Source organism: Prinia subflava, chromosome 4 (genome assembly GCF_021018805.1).
Source record: "Prinia subflava isolate CZ2003 ecotype Zambia chromosome 4, Cam_Psub_1.2, whole genome shotgun sequence".
Classification (NCBI taxonomy): Eukaryota; Metazoa; Chordata; class Aves; order Passeriformes; family Cisticolidae; genus Prinia; species Prinia subflava.
Genome location: NC_086250.1, coordinates 52,168,254 through 52,184,838, shown reverse-complemented (window position 1 = coordinate 52,184,838; position 16,585 = coordinate 52,168,254). Strand labels below are relative to the sequence as shown.

The 16,585-nt window shown below is 39.4% G+C and overlaps 1 long non-coding RNA gene across 1 annotated transcript; it reads right to left on the bottom strand.

Moving 5' to 3' along the window:
- On the bottom strand, positions 1-8,040 carry LOC134550257 (uncharacterized). Its single transcript, XR_010080296.1, has 3 exons — positions 7,024-8,040; positions 5,222-5,302; positions 1-797 (listed from the first exon to the last, which is right to left on the bottom strand). It is a non-coding gene; the product is annotated as an uncharacterized LOC134550257 (long non-coding RNA).
- Between the last annotated feature and the right edge of the window lie 8,545 nt (positions 8,041-16,585).

Below are 16,585 nucleotides of genomic sequence, written 5' to 3'. Positions count from 1 at the left end.
GTAACGCTGACTTGTGTTTGCTTTAGCCATGGACAGCTGATGGGAGGTCAGTCACTGGCAGATAGGTCCTTGTCCAAACTGAGCACAAAATTGAATTTGGTGTCATGACAGTGAATGCAAATTTTCAAGTTCAGAACCTATTATGATGCAATGTGCTGGTGCAGACAGCATTTTAACAAAGATAAGGTTAAGTTTTCTTAGCATCCTCCATTTTCCAGGCATCTTTGGAAAGGTTTGAAGTTCACTTAAAAAAGGAAAAATAATATTATATAAAACCATTAGAAGCACTGAGCCAATGAACTGTTTAAGTCTGAGCGTTTTTTGGTCATCTCAGCTCTTCTAGAAGCCTGCAAACATTTACACAGTGCTGTATTCTGCAGTTAATAGAAACATTACATCTCCAAATTGGGTGACCTGATTATGGAGTGAATTACTAAATTTTATGTAGAATTAGGAAATAGTAAAAGAGCAATGGTTAAAAAGTGGTAAAAATAAGGGGTTTTTTCTTTCTTCTGGATTTTTTTTATGACTATGCATGTTCAATTAGTAGTTAAAACCCCCAAAAATATCATTTTGACAAAATTACATTAATGAAATGAGAAAAATTCTAAACTTTTCTGATCTTGATCCATGTAATAGTACAATGATACAGAGGAAAGACAGGTAGAATCAACTATTTAACTAGACAGACAGTAGTTTCTGTCCATCATTTCTGGGTGTCACACTTCTATTATGCAGTCCAAAAAGTAGATTAGATACTGTCCGAAGCTATTCCTTCTGAATCATTCAATCCTGACCTGGAAAACAAAAGGAAAGTGTCATATAACTAGCAGAGGTGTCTCCTGTGCTGTAATATTTTTTCCCAAATGCTTTCCAGAACCTCAAAGAATGCATTTGATCTACACAGAACCTCTGTGTTAGAAAGGCATATTTTCTTTGCACAAATTAGTTGCCAGGAGACAACTGGACATGTTTTATTAATTCTCCCTTTGAAGCAAGTTGTATGGATGTGATAACAGAAAATTGACATAATAGTCATGAAACTACCGCTAGAAGAGGGAAAGGCTATGCAAAGGACTTGATTCATAGAAAACAGCTTTCTTAGGACTTTTATCTGGCTTCAGTAAAATTTGGAAAAGATTTTGTTTGACAGTGGTGATAAAAGGATCTGAAGATGAGTTTTACCAGGCCACCTAGCTTAGGGTTCTATCTCCAGTAGTGGTGTGAGTGTGGTGAGCCTCTGTTAGTGCTCCCTGCAGATGTTCTCCACTGTTCACCATATAGCTCAGGTACTTCCTCAACCAGAAGTGTTACCTTTGTATTTAATAACTCTGGGTATGGCTGTAGCCCATGAATTTGTCCAGCCTGCTCTTGAGCCTGTGGGCTCTCATACAGCTCACAGAGTCCTGATTATAGCATGGCACTGGGAATGCTTAAATCCTCTCTTGCTAGCCTAGGATGGACTCTGGAGAAGAGGGCAAGGTCTCATATTGACTGTAGCATGAGGGAAAGACAAGCCTCTTTCAGAAGAGCTGTTTGATGTGTTTGGTATTGCACATTCCAAGGTGAGGGTGAAGGCATTTTTAATGGGAGAAAAGCTTTTTGTTTCTATCTTCTCTCACAGCAAGGATACCATGCTTTGGCAAGTAGGGCCTGTGGGGGCACATAGTCTGTTTCTATAGAGACTTAGGATATCTTTGTAGTAGAAAAATCAAACCATATAGGCTTATCCTTGTGACATCTGTGCTGGAAAAACATCAGGAAAAGAAAGGAACTATCTGCAGCTCTAGCTGTCCTGTGGGCCAATGGACTGGGCTTTGGGGACAATGGCCTTTCTGTCAAGGAAAGGAACTGCTCTCTGTCCACATGGGATTGGTTCACCTTGGCTGGATGGCAAACACCCACCCTGCTGCTCGGGCCTCTTCTCACAGGGGCCACCCCTGCTGGCAACACCTGGACACAGACATCCAAAACCCCACCTCAGAGAGCCGTGCAGGCTGCTGGGGTCCCCATGCCTCTGAAACCCCTGCAGCTGCACGTCACACTCCCCGTGGCTGCAGACAAAGACAACTGAGCACTTAGTTCAGCAGGGCTGGCTTCCTTCTTTGTAAATAGGACTGTACCTCCGGAAATTTTAGGAGGATTTTACACCTGTCTGTGTTTGTTTCCCTTTCTGAATAAAGTGGAAACCCTGTCAGAAGCCTTCCAGTTCTGCATACTTCTGATTTCACAATTCAGCTTAATCATAAATGTACTTGTTAAAACATGCCTGTTTTGGGAGCTGTTCCAGACAGAATATTAGCTCTGTCTGGAAAAGTGTGAGCCTTTAGGACTTCTACCAGAGTTTGCTGAATTTATCAGAAATACTGACTTCGATGTGTGCTAGCTCATTTCTCTACCAATATAAAAAAAAATATATAGTAAAGATGAAGGGGATGATACGTAAGAGTATGAGTTAGAAAAGTAAAGATTTTTTTCATTTACATATATATAAATTAAATTTTATGGAAAAAAATCAGGAACTTTAAAGAGCTGTGGTAAAACTCAAAAATGAATTTAACTCTGAAGAATCAAGATTAAAACCAGAGAAACCCAAAAACTAAACACAAAAGTCCAGAAAAAACAACATATTTCATCACAAAATTCAGCAATTATCATTTGTTGAGAGGGATAGCTGAGATGGAGCTAGAATCTGAACCTCCTGATTTGTGTCCTGGTCTGTTGGTTTCTCTGCCTATGAAATTATTCATTTCACAAATCATACCAAAACCCATCAATGACTTGTAATGGCACAGAATTATAACAGAAATAGTCCAAGAATAGTATTTTTAGGTAGGCAATAAAGGAAGACATTATTCCATCTGCAAGGGAAAACTCATTGAAGTAATTAGCTCCACCTTTATTTCTGTGTGACTTATAAATTAAATGCAAATCTAAAGCAGCTGAATGATTAGGCAGTGCCCTGGCATTAAAGAGTTCTGTAATTATTTCAGCATAAATTGAAGTCAAACAGAAGCTATAGAGGCTGAAAACAAGGAATGACCTTGAAAAGCTAATTCCTAAGATAATCAGAGACACAAGAAGTCTGAATGTTGGATACTGGTCACTGCTGGCAAAAAAGTAGCAGCAATGATGATTTTTTGGGGCAAGTAGAGTGACAATCTTATTACACTGAACAAGAGACAATGCACAGAGAGGGGACAGGGGACTCCTTTTCCTGAAGCCTGTTTGTTAATACTGCATTCTGTCAGGGGTTGACCTTGCTTGGCTGTCAGATGCCCACTTGGCTACTCTCTCCCTCCTCCTCCTCCTCAACAGGATGAGGGAAGAGAACAAGATGGAGAATCTTAGGAATCAAAATAAGGACAGTGACACCATTTAGCAGTCATCACTATGGGCTAAACAGATTTATGGAACATTAATTTATTGCCAATTAAAATAGATGGAGAAGTAAGAAACCAAAGCAAGACTAAAACGTCTTCAGTCTGCACAAATGCCAAAAAATCCTATGGTATCTAATACCTTCAGTAAAACCACATGATGTTCAGTTTGCTAATAAAATTTCTGTTCTCAGGTTAATTCATTACCTATCAAAAATAAAGTAAAGGAGAAAAGAACAGTTTCTTCAGAACTCAGATTTCTAAAGGCTTAAATATGTTTGAAGTACAAGGGGGTGGGGCAAGGAAAAACAAAACAAAAAAAGGATCTTACCAGGGGGTGGTTCCTTATAACAAGTAGTCTCTCCTGGCCAGAATGTGGGTCAGTGTCTTTCTTAATCTTCCCACTTGTGTAGGTGGAAAGGGGACTTACAAGACTGATTGAGACGAAGAGCAAATCAGCTGCTGTTGATGTCCCACAAATGAAGTGTCTTCCTTCTCTCCACTACAACTTTTTGTGTACCTCCTGTGGAAACACAGGTTCCCTGCTCCAGATTATCTGGATTTCTGTATAACCCCTGGAGCTGGTACGTTCTTGAATTATTATAGCTGAGCTTCATTATAAACTGTTTTATATGTCATTCATTATTGCCATAATAGAAGATAGTTTACTGAATGATTGTGTATTTTCTGCTTTTCAGAGAGAAATCTAAGTGTCCAGTGGAAGACTGAGAAACCCATTTCTAGTCTTTCTTTGTATTTCTTTAACTAGTTGTGTAAAAGTAACATAAAATGAATGGTGTACAGTCACCAGGACATCATATGCAACTAACTTTTGTTTATTAAAACTGCAAAAATAATGTTTGTAATGTAAAAAAGAACCCTAACCAATGCTTTCATAAAAGTGATTTAGGAAGGTGGATAAGGACTTTCTGATGTAATGTTTGAACTATAATTTTGTGCATCCTATTTGCTTTGGGTAAATATGGATGCATATGGATAGCAGAGTGATCAATTTAGTTATTTAGCAGATATATTTTACTGAAGTGTACTGGCATGAATTAAGATATTCCTGTCCCTACCTACCCTACCTGGATGCCTTTCATTCATGTATATCTGTGCCTCAGTTGCCTGTTAAGACCACACTGCTGCACTCTCTCGTTCCACCAAAGATGTAATGTGTCAGATTTTGCACTAGAGTAGCAGAGATGCAGGTTCTTGTCTGGGTCTGCCGTTTCTGCTGCTGAGTAATAAAATCCTGGCAGAGGAGCAAAGCAGATAGCTGCAAACACTGATGTCTTAACGTATTATAGCAGTACTGGGGAAAGATCTTTACTGTAGTTGTCGAAAGGGGACATATAAAGGATGCAAATAGCCAAGTGCCTTGGCAGGATCAACATCACTGACAGCCTGAGAGGCAGGACCAGCTCCAGTGCAGGGAATGTGTTTTCTGTCTCCACATGCCTCACCACACTGCAGCTAATAGCCTGTGTCAGGGCAAGTTCAGGAGTGCTCTGCTTCGTATCCTGCTATGAAGACCCTTAAAGGCTGTCTAATGGCAGAAGAGATCTAGAGAGCCTCAAGATCCAGCTGTGGACACCTTCTCTCATTCTGCATCTTCAGGCTACAACTGAACAGGCATGACCCAGGCCCCCAACAAGTCTTAACCCTTGTCTTTAGTGAAAAAGGAGAAACTAATGTGGGAAGAGGAAGGGCAGCACACATCATCATCTTTTCCTCAACAGTGAGAATCCTTGCCCTTCTGGGTGGTTTCCAGAGTCCTTGCCTGGAAAAGCAAGACTGAAAACAAAGGACCCAGCCACTTTCAGTAGAAGTACGCACACCTGTGTGATGCTGAGCTGTCTTGGAACACTGTTCAAATCTTCAGCTTCTCTCCCAGAGCACTCTTTGGGGCTGCCTGCAAACTAAGGCAGGAGTCACTGCTTTGGCTGCCCTCCAGAAATTCTGAGGTAGCTGAAAGGGAGTGTAAGGAGGGTACTATGCAGCTATATCACATTTATTTTATCACCTGTGTGAAACATCAGAATTGGACTCCAGAGTGCTTGAAACAGAAAGTTGACTCCTGAGTCAACTGAGGTTTCATCTATCTTTTTATAATTAATTAATATTACAATACCAAAATAGTCTGCTTTTACTTGTAGAGTTTTCTTGGATATGTACTTATACTGTAAGAGTGGGCCCGTTCCATCAGTTTTTATTGATTTAGATTTTCACAGGAGGTTTTGCCAGTGTGCTGATTAGTTTTGACATCAGTATTTACACCTGAATGGCTTACTGTTACCAATTTTTGTGATCTAACAGTGATTGATAGATATGTAAATGGAGATAAATTAATATGGTGGGGTTTTCATCTGTTTGGTTTGTTGCTTTGGGGTTTTTTTTCCCTTAAATAGCACAAAAAATTCTTTACCACGGAATTTATTGTTCACTCATGTTTTTGACATAATTTGAACCCATTCCTGCTATAATTGCTTTTATAGCACTCTGAAGTTCAAGGGGGCAGAAAGGGTTTATTGGGCTAAGCGTGCTTCTGGGAAAAGGTATATGAGCTAAAGATTAATGATGATTTTTCTGAATTGTAATATCTGAAACTCTAAAGAATGGTGTCTAAAATTAAGAAAGACATAGCTTTTTGCCTAATGAATTGCTGTCTTCTGTTTGTTAGAAACTCTTGGTTAACACTTGATCTAGTTACGTTTAACAACTTACTTTATGAGAAAGCTGAGCGCCTCCTTCAGTGGGGTCACTCTTTTCATCTGGCTAGCTGGTGGTTTCACTTCAAAGATTCAGTAAGATTGCATGTTACTCATTAAGTAAATGTGCCCCTTGTCTGATCAGGAGTGTATGCCTGTGCTGCAAATCCAGGGTCAGATTCACCTGCTCTGCAATAGGACTCTCGTTCCAGAAGCTCTTCATGTTATATCTGGAAGTTACATAGTGATCAAAATTATAGCTTGTGTGCTTCTCTGACAGTATAATATATAGGGCTATATTTTATATTATTATATAGGACTATATATATTTTATAGATACAGGGCCTCCTGCCTCAAAGTCAGCAAATTCAATTACAATAGAATCTGTGCTTCAGCACTTTGCACCCTGAAGAGCACTTGCAACAGAGGAGATAATGCCTGCCATTTGTGTTCTAACAGAAATAATTGCATTATTCTCATTACATATTATTGTTTTAGTGTATCTTGGAGGAGGATGATCTTTCCCCTTTAAACACTAAGACCAGTGTTAAACAATTTCTTATTGGATTCTTCTTTTAAGGAACCTTGTATCTTCACTCTCCTGGTGGTGCCCTGGTGGAAATCATTTCATACCAGATACTAATATAAGCTTCTGATACAGAAAGGATCTCTGAGTCCTGATGTGTTAATGGAGATCAGTTGATGTATATGTAAAAACTGCAGCTTTTTGTCAGAATACAGCCTCTTTTTTTTCTGGCGTGCTGACAGCATGTTGTCATATATAAGCATGTTGTCATATATAAGCCTGTATGAGCTACAGCTTAACCTGAGATAACACTTGTTATGTAGGCAATGTGGTTTGTCTGGGACCATAAAATAAGCAGTTCTCCCCCAAAACCTGAGGGGTTAATGTGAAGATTATACAGATTTACCTGTTCCTCCTCTGCAGTGTGGTGGTCTTGCCATGTCTTCTCCAAGCAGACAAAGTCTTATCATGCTTCTATCACACAGGCAAAAGCAGTTTGCCATTTGAATATTGTGCCTTCTTTTGCTTCATCATTTTTGGTCATGGGGCTATGTCATCTGTCTGGACTTTTGGACTTAAGCTTGGCCTGAGTTGAAACTTGCATGGTTTCTCCACTTCTCAATGTTTGCCATGAACCTTTTTTGCCAGTATGCAGCAGAAGTGAGGGTTGACCTGATGTGATTTGGAAATACTTCTCAAGTGTGAAACTTGAGATCCCTTCTGCCCACACAAGGCAACACCTTCTAACTGGTCCTTCCTGTTAGGTGACCTGCTTGCTTAGAGCTGAGCTCGGTGCTTAAAAGCGTTTGACAAGTGCAATGCACACTTGAGAGTAGCACAAGGCCCACTTACAGCCCTCTGCAGAAGGAAGCTGCTTATTTGTTTAGAAAATAGAGGCTATTGCTTAACTAGCAATATTTCAGTCACTTCCATGGCAACAGGCTCTGAGAGACAAAGCAGGTCTTCACCAGAACACACAGCAGCTTGAAAACAGCATGGAGATAATTTTACATAGCAACAATATGAAGTTTCCATTAACTTTTGAATTTTGCCTGTTAGTTAGCTGAAGATTTAATCAGTGAAGTAGTGGCTATTCTGCTAACCATTTATGAGCAAATTTGCATTGATTTCTTTCAGTTGCCAGGCATCTCTTGTTTTTGTAATGACTGGGGATCTGCCAGCACAGTGTGGTGCCCCCTTCCCTCCTCTGCCTACACAATCTGTCAGGTGCCTTGCAATGATAACTGTATTTACAGGGCATCAACATTTGGGAATTATGGCCTTTTTCACTGGTACTGGAATTTTTCTGTGTATTTCCAGAAGTCAAAGGAATCTGTAGCAAGTTACATCCATGTTTGTGATTGAATATGAAAGAATATTAAAGTATTTGGAAGTGATGAAACACAATTGACACGGTCTTTTTGTTGTCCTCCCCCCCAGGTTTTTTTAACTGGTTCTTGAGAAGCAGAGCAAGCCTAGGTAAATCTCAAAATTATAGCTCTTTCTGCTTTTGCTCATAGGTGTTTTTGTCCAGTATTCCTAGAAAACACCTGTGAAGGACAAGGGTCCTGATGTTCAAATCATGAACAAATACTGAAATTTTATCCTCTTATTTTGTCATTGCATCCTATTGTGCCTAATGATTGCATCAAGATTGTAAGAACATAAAGTACCAAATTCATAATCTCCTGTTCATGCTTTCAGATGACGTGGCATTTTTTTAACACAGTTGATTTTGAGGGCTAAAGAGGAATCCAGTTTTAGAGCAGAAACTCCACAATACTGTTTTAGTCCTATTAAGAACTACTTAGTCATAAGGTGGCTACATAAAATCCTTGATTTTGGACTGAAAACGAGGTCGTCTTGAAAACTATTCCCTCAATTATATACTTTCAGTTAAATATGTAGACTACTTTACAGAATTTTTTGGCAAACCAAGGGCTGCTGTAGAAGCCACTGGCTCAGCAAACAACAGGAAATATTCTGGCTGGCTATCCATCTGTCCATCTATGCATCTATCCATTTATCCATCTGTGCATCTGTATATCTCACAGAATCACAGAATGGGTCAGGTTGGAGGGGACCACACCCTCCCTGCTCAGGCAGGGTCACCCAGAGCACACGGCACAGGATTGTGTCCAGTTTTTGAATATCTCCAGTGAGGGAGAATCCACAACTGCTCTGTGCAACCCTTTCCAGTGCATGGCCACTGCACAGTGAAGGAATTCTTCCTCATATTCAGGTAGAACTTCCACCCACACACCTTGTTATTCAGACAGAGAAACACCACCTCTGCTTTGCCATTGCTGCACCTAGACACACAGAGGCTCAGCAAAAGTTCCAGGTGTCATCATCACTTGTAAGGAGTCTTATCACCATTTCGTCTGTCCTCAGACCTTGTTTCCATGTAGCACTCCCATGAACTTCCCTGAATATCTGCTCTACTAGCTCATTAGTTTCGATATCAGGAACAATTTTCATAATTCCACATCTTCAGAACATTTTATTTTCTTTAATTCTTTCACTGTGGTTTTTCTTGGCTGTGAGAAAATCAGATCCTTAGACACTTAATACATATTGTTTCCTTATACAATTTGCTGAATTGAATAATTCTAACTTTTTAATTGTAAATGAACTGAAAAATATTAGGAGAAACTCTGTAAACAGTCCTGTATTCAAAACACTTTTTGAATGTTCAAAATGGAAAAGGTCAGACACATTTAATTCCTTACTCTTCCTTCTCCTTCACCCTTTAAACAACTAATCCCTCAAGCCTGGTAAATATTAGAACCTTGGGACCACAATACTAATTTTTATATTTCATTATCTGAAGAATGAGTGAAAATTATTAGCATTTTTGTGGCTAGATTAGAGACAAATGACAGAGCATTCAATTTTTGTGAAGCCTTTTCAAGAAGTTAGTGAAGCAGAATCCTTTGAAAGCCAGTGTTGAAAACTTTTCCCTTTCTCCTGAAGTAATAGTCTTTGTCTGTGACAAAATTCTCACTGTGTTGAAATGAATTGTGAGGATTCTGTCCTGCTAAGCAGGGAAAGGAACCATTTTTAATTAAAGTTTTTCTGTAGTTTATCCTGCCAGAATTTTTCTGTAGTTTAGGCTGCCAACAAGTCCACTGAGGAGCAGAGAAGAGAAGGAGCAGAGAGACAGAAATGACAGGGCATACCGAAAATGAAATGAAAAAAGGAAACACTGGAAAACTTCATTCTTCCTGTGAAATAGTTGCTTCTGGTAATTCAAAAAAAAGGCTCAATTCCACTGTCCAGAGTCAGGAAAGATGAATATATGTAATAATTACAGTTGGATGAACAATGTGAATAGTCATCCACATTCTAAATGGATTTGCTTTGATTGTATTTATATCATCTTTTTTGTTTTGTTTTGGTGGATATTCTAGTGAGCTTATGGTAATCAGTAGCTAAAAGTGGACTAATGTAAACTCCTTGGATATACTTACGAGCTTTAAAAATGTAGTACCAATAATTCAGAATCTTTACCAAAAGAGATGTAAACAAACACAAGATACTTCCCCTCCCCATCATTTCCCCCCACCTCCTCCCCAAAAGCCATCCTTCTTTTCTTTGGGATGTGATAAAACACAAAAAAAATATATGTTAGTGAGGATTACTGAGAATTTTTAACAAAGAAAATTTTCCTTTTATGTACTAATAATGCACTGTGTAGCCCCTAAATAATCCTAGCAAATCTACCCTAAGTGATCTTATATATTTGTAAAGGTTTGAAAGGTTACTACCTTTAGAATTCTACTGACCTTTGAAACAGCAGAACTTATGAGAAACTTTGAGTATTAAAAATAGTTGCTTTTGGTGCTTTGTTGTAAGTTTGAATTTAAATACTGCTTGTGCTTTCTATAAAATATACTTCTCTTGCAATGCATTGATAGTCTGTTTTCTGTGAAAAACTTTTGTCAAATCATGCTGCAGCAAACAATGGAGAACCATTGCAAAAAGAAACCTTGCCAAAAAAAATTAAATGTATAATTAGTTAGAATTAAGTGAATTAGTAGGAAATTATGGAATCTTATATATAGACTTTTGAAACTCAGAAGAAGAGTGCAGTGGTGTAAACCAAGTATGTTTAGCTATAGAAATTAGTCAGCATTAAATTGCATTAGGTAAGGAGCTTGCTCACTAATTATTGTATTTATAGTTTCATTGCTCGTAATATTGATAACAGCGGGCATGGACTAAACAAGAATGTTGTTTTGCAGCTTAGTCTGTTTTGACTGTGAGTTTTAATTGGTTTTTGGGGTTTTTTTTTGGTTTGTTTTGTTGCTGTTGCGGTCAGTTGTTTTTTGAGGTTTTTTGGGGTTTTTTGAGATGGGCCTTAATTGCAAATGGCCATTTCCACAATACCCAGGACTTCCTCCACAAGTCTGCATGTGTCTCTCTCAAAGTTTGATGGTGCCATTCAGGTTCAGGGGATACCATCAGCTCTTTTGCAGTCTGTTTTCAGGGAGCAGGGCTGATGAGTGTCACCTCAGTTTTGGAGAAGGCAGCAAAGCTCACTGCTGAGGTGTGGCAGTAGCAGCACAGCCCTGGTGATGCTGCCAGGTCTTTTTGTGCAAGTGTCTGGGTTTGCTGAATTTGCTGTGTGACCTGTCAAGGGACAAGACAGGTGAAGAAGATATTAAAAGAACTAATGGCTTTTAAAGAAGCTGTGGACAGCACAGTTCCCTTTGCCTCCAAAGCTGAGCAGCAGGACCTAACTAATCTTACCCCTAGTGCTGGAAACCCAAAAGCCAGTTGGTGCACAAGACTGAGAAATTTTGAGCCAGGCAGATTTAATATTTGATTTGTTGCTACAGATGTATTCACGCTGATCACGTAAATAGATGCTTAATTGGCTCAGCCATCTGGAAAGAAGGCAAGATGGGCGGGTTCTTAGGGACTTAGGGACTGGGCAGGTTCAAGAGCTATCAGGGAGGGGTAGCAAAAGATCAGGGCACAGAGATGGGAACCTTTGGCTCAGAGATGGGAACTGCTGCAAGGAGCACAGAGCAGCTGGCCAGACCTGACGGGGACAGTGGGGAAACTGTCCACAATAGAGGGCTATGCAGAATTTGCTCTGGTCAGGAAGCCACAAAACTAGCTGTACCAACATCTGAATAAAGGACTGGTTTGGGGATGGAGGGTCTGTAAAAAAGGTAATATCTATTTATTTAATTTTCCTAGAATATTAAATAGTAGGTTTGGGGGTTTTTTTCCTATTTAAATGTTAGCCTATTCACTTCATATTATAACAAAGCCTATTTGGTTTAGGGGGTTGTTTGTTTTTAAAGCTTTCAAGCCACTCAGTTGTCTTCGAGGAGACCTATAAGAAACCAGTTTACAGAGGACACTTGAACACTGTGGGAAGCTTGCAATCTCATCACCCAGCAGTGATCAGCTGTTCCCTGGCCCCACCACTACTAACTTGAGCCTGCTTGAAGACCAGATTGTATAATACAGATTATTTGACTCCTTGGTTGCTCTGCAACCAGCAACAGCAGGTTTCCTGTTCTTAGATCACCCTGACACTCTGCAAAGGAATGTGGAGGCATTGAACCTTGTGACAGAGGAATTTGCCAACTGCTTGAGTAGCCAGGAGAATTTTCAGAATCTGACAGAAATTCTCATTAACCTCCCATTGTCTTTGTGCAGAATACCGGGGAAAGTGGTGTTCATCTGCATAGGCACACAACATGTTTATCTGCATAGGCACACAACATGTTTATCTGCATAGGCACACAACATGTTTATCTGCACAGGCACACAACATGCTTATCTTTTAAGAGACACCATGACCACTCTGCACACTTGGCTGTGGTGGGTCAGCAGCACTGACTACCTGCACACAGCCAGAGCACAAGGACCTGCATGAAATGGGAGCCCTTTGATGGGGCTGTTAACGCACACGGCAGAAACCTCTGTTCTGAACTGGCCTCACTCAGCAGCCAGAAGAGACTGGCCTGGTTTTGAAGGTCAGGCTATCAGCCCTGCTCTGGAGCCGAGCTGGCCTCTGCTCCCCACGGCAGCTGCGGGCAGGCAGGAGGAATGTGCCTGCTTGCCAAGGATTGCTGTTAACCAGCAGCTGCCTCCTGGGGAGGAGAACAAGCTCGGTGGTGTTGTCCCCATAGGAAAAGCTGATGTTTGGGATGAGCCAGCACTGAGTTGTGCCAGTGTTACTACTGGAGACAGAAAAAGGGAATTGTATTGCCCTCATCAGGGGTTAAAACAGAGAGAGCCCAAACAGTTGCTTATGCAATTTGGCCTGAGTACCACAGCTGGGAATGTTGGTTGTTTTCAAGAAGTTTTTCCTTTGTATTGATAAATAATGTGTTCTACAGAGCTCTTAAACTGCTAAATCAGGTAGAAAGGGTTTTCATAGCATACGGGAAGTTGACTATGAGTGCTATGGATGCTTTTTTTGCCAAGAAAGTTACAATGTCACACATCAGGAAAGTAAAGGAAAGGATAATTTTGTTGAAATGCAGACAATTTGTTTAAAGGGTGTCCAAGAGTTGGCCGAGAAGCTAATTTGAGCTACGGCAGTTCAGTTTGCTATGTTAACAATCCAGCCCTTGGGAGTCCAGTGCTGCTGTGCCCTGCTACCCAGCAGTACCCAAACCCATCTTTTACCCTGAACTGTGTTCTTCTGCCTTCTTTATAAGTAAAGTTATAATCATGCAGGATATGTTTTAGGAAAAAATGACCCTATTCTAAAAAAGTCGGAATAAAATACAATTTTTTGGCAGTATTTTTAGCTGTTTTATTGTTCCACTATTGTTGGATGAATTTCACTTTATTTTGGGGGGGAAGGGGTGGTGGGGAGGGGAACATATACTGGGATTTGATTTGGAAGAATTGTGAAAAGAGGAAGTATGCGAGGATATCTGAAACCCATTCCTGCCATTTGAACCTGTAAATCTTTTACAGAGCTATATATATGTAAATTGGCTGATTGTTAATCTTTGCAAAGATTAAGAATAGAGGTAGTGACCTGAAGCCAGGTTAGAGAGGACAGTGATTGATGTCTCTCCATAAGTAATTTCAGTAAGGAATTCCAGATTGCCATACTTTACATATTTGTGGTTTTATATCTCTGTCCTCCTTGTCCTTCATGTTTTTCTGGAACTTGAAAATATAGAGCTAATGAAGCCTTTCATATAATTGAAAAAAAAAAAGTTACTTCGTAAGACATAGAAGATGTTTCAGGTTTTTTGACCCATAAAGCATGCTTTTGTCACTTTCTTCCTGATCTAAACCCACTGGATCTGGTGATTTGACTTCCCAGGTGTAAACAGATCCTTCAGGCAAGTGGGTCAGTAGGGCAGGCAAAGGCTCTGTGTTTCCAGGTCACAGGAACTGTTAATATTCAAATTTACCTTTGTTTTTAATCATATCAAAGCTAGATTAAAAGCAAAAAAACCCTCTTTTATGTTAGAACATTAAGAGAGGGGGAACACTTATTTCTAAGGCATGAGGTGTTTCCAAAATTAAATGTTCAGCTGATACTGGCTTTGGGACCAGCAGCTGGGAATGTAGCCTGTCCATATGAACAAGTGTCTGTGCATTGCTCTCACTGTTATGAAATAATCTATGGTCATTTATTCCTATTTCATATCTGCCACACAAGGCTAATAGCTGACGTGTTGCAAATCCATCTCCTAAATTTTTTGTTGAAATCACTTATTGAAAAGGCCTTGCCCATTGATGTAAACCTGCATGAACCTGTTAACCCTGGAGGCTGGGGGCTCAGCCTCGTGTGACTGAGCTGGCTGCCTTGGAACCAGGGTGCTCCAGGCATCAGTAGGAGGCTCAGAATTGCATCTAATAACAAATTAGTAGCACCTTTGTGCATTTTTATATATCCTCCTAAGTTAAATTAGAAATTCTGATTCTTTCCACAAAAATGTCATGACCATACAATATTAATTTAGAGCTTGCTTTGAACCTGAAAAAGGTAATTATTTCAGAATAAAGGAGAAGGGGATGATGCAAGTGCTCCCTTATCTTTCATGCTGTTAGAATTTAATACTGAATCAAATTCAAATGAAACAAATTAGAAGAGCCCTAAAATATGGTTCAGTGACCTGATCTCTGAGTTTGGTCTAGTTTAAAAGAAAATATTAATGGTTAAGCAATTACTGATTGATATTTTTCTCTTCTGTATTACTTTAATAAACACATTATGGAAATCAAAATGGGATTTTTATCTGTCATTCAATCAATGAGCGATTTCACGTCTGAATTTTAGTCTTTATTCACTGGAATGTTTTCCTTGAAATACATGTTTTCTTTTACTGTTGATTAACTGACATACAAATATGCTCTCTTGTTAGGAGGCTGGTCTTGCATCCCACAAGAAATCAATTTTTTTGCAAGAAAAAAAATTTGAAACATGGCATGTAAGTCTCATGTTGCCTAAATCATGAGACATTAAGGGTATTGCTTCCCAACTCAAAGAAACCTCCTTGTCTAAGTTAAACATGTTAATTCATGCAGATTAATTCTGTGGATATGAGAGAATTTACACTTGGTTAGTTTTCATCTCATGACTCTTTCAAAAATAATTTTTCAGGTGATTTTTTTCCTGCCTCTACATTAATCCCTCGGAGAATTGCTGTGATAGTAAAAGAAGTAATCTATGAAAATACATTTTTATCAAGAAGAATTTACTCTTCAGAGTTGAGCTGCCTTTCTTTAGCATGACAGCAGTAGGCCTTTGGGCATGGGCAGTGTGAACAGTGGGACAACACAGATGCAGGTAGAAACATCCCAGCACTGCTTCTGAATTTTGGACTGTTTTTAAGACATGCTGTTAATGACATAGCTACCCTAATATTCTATGATTAATTTCAGTAGGCAGTAAAATACGTGGACATGGATAAAGGCATGAAGAGGAGAGCAGAGATGTTGTCACCACTTCTACTCCACCCTGGTGAGGTTATTTGGCTGCAGACTCCTCTCATTGCTGCAGTTTCAGCCTGAAATTTAACTTTGTTAATAGGACATTTCCTCAGCCATGCTGAATGAGGTTGGAGATGTGAAATATGTTCTAGTACCTTATCCTCTTATTCAAGCAGAAGCTTTCTCCTGAGCCTGGCCCGTTTTCCTTGTGCTGCTTGGCTTGGGGCATGTTAACAGCCCACACTTACTGCCAGAAAAGTGCTTGGTGCCCTGGCAGTGTAGGAGACACTCTGGCAACCCTAGTTTGGAGAGTGTTTGTTAGGTCTTGAAAGAATGAGGAAAAAGAGGAATATTTACAGCTGACTCCAAGGCTTCGGAAGTCAGTTTTATTGCAATTTCAGTTTGTTTGCAGCAGCAAGGGGCAGTGGGAGTACTTGAGTGGTTTGTTTTGATGGTAGACAACATAGAAATTTTTTTCTGAGAAAGTCAAGATTACAAAGAATTCCTGAGTAAATTCATTTGTGCATCCTTGTCCAAAATTAGTATAAAGTTAGGAAGTAATGTCTTGAATAAGATTAACCCAGCTTGATCTGGCTGTGAGCTATTCTCAGGACCTTACAGAAATAAATGACTGAAACAATTTTATTGTTGATGATAAACTGATCACTGAAAATTCCAAGAGAGACAAAGAATGACTGAAAATGTAAGAAAGTAACAAGGAAAACTGAACTGAAGCTTGGTTAAATATATTAATGTCAATGTGAAAACTGTGAATGTCATCTAGAAGTTTGATAAACTTTATAAAAACAAAGAGTACATAAGAAGACTGACAGAAAAGGTTTTCCCCTAAACTCAAAAGAATTACGAACTCAAACATTTACACTTTACAAGATGCATTTATTCATGTGCTTTTTTACATGTGGACATTTATCACAGATAGATATTATTCAGAAGAACAAAGTATTAATGTGAAGTTTCGGGTCAAAGTGGGAGAAGATCTAATATAGAGTTCTAAAAATCTCCAAAAGATAAAATTATGC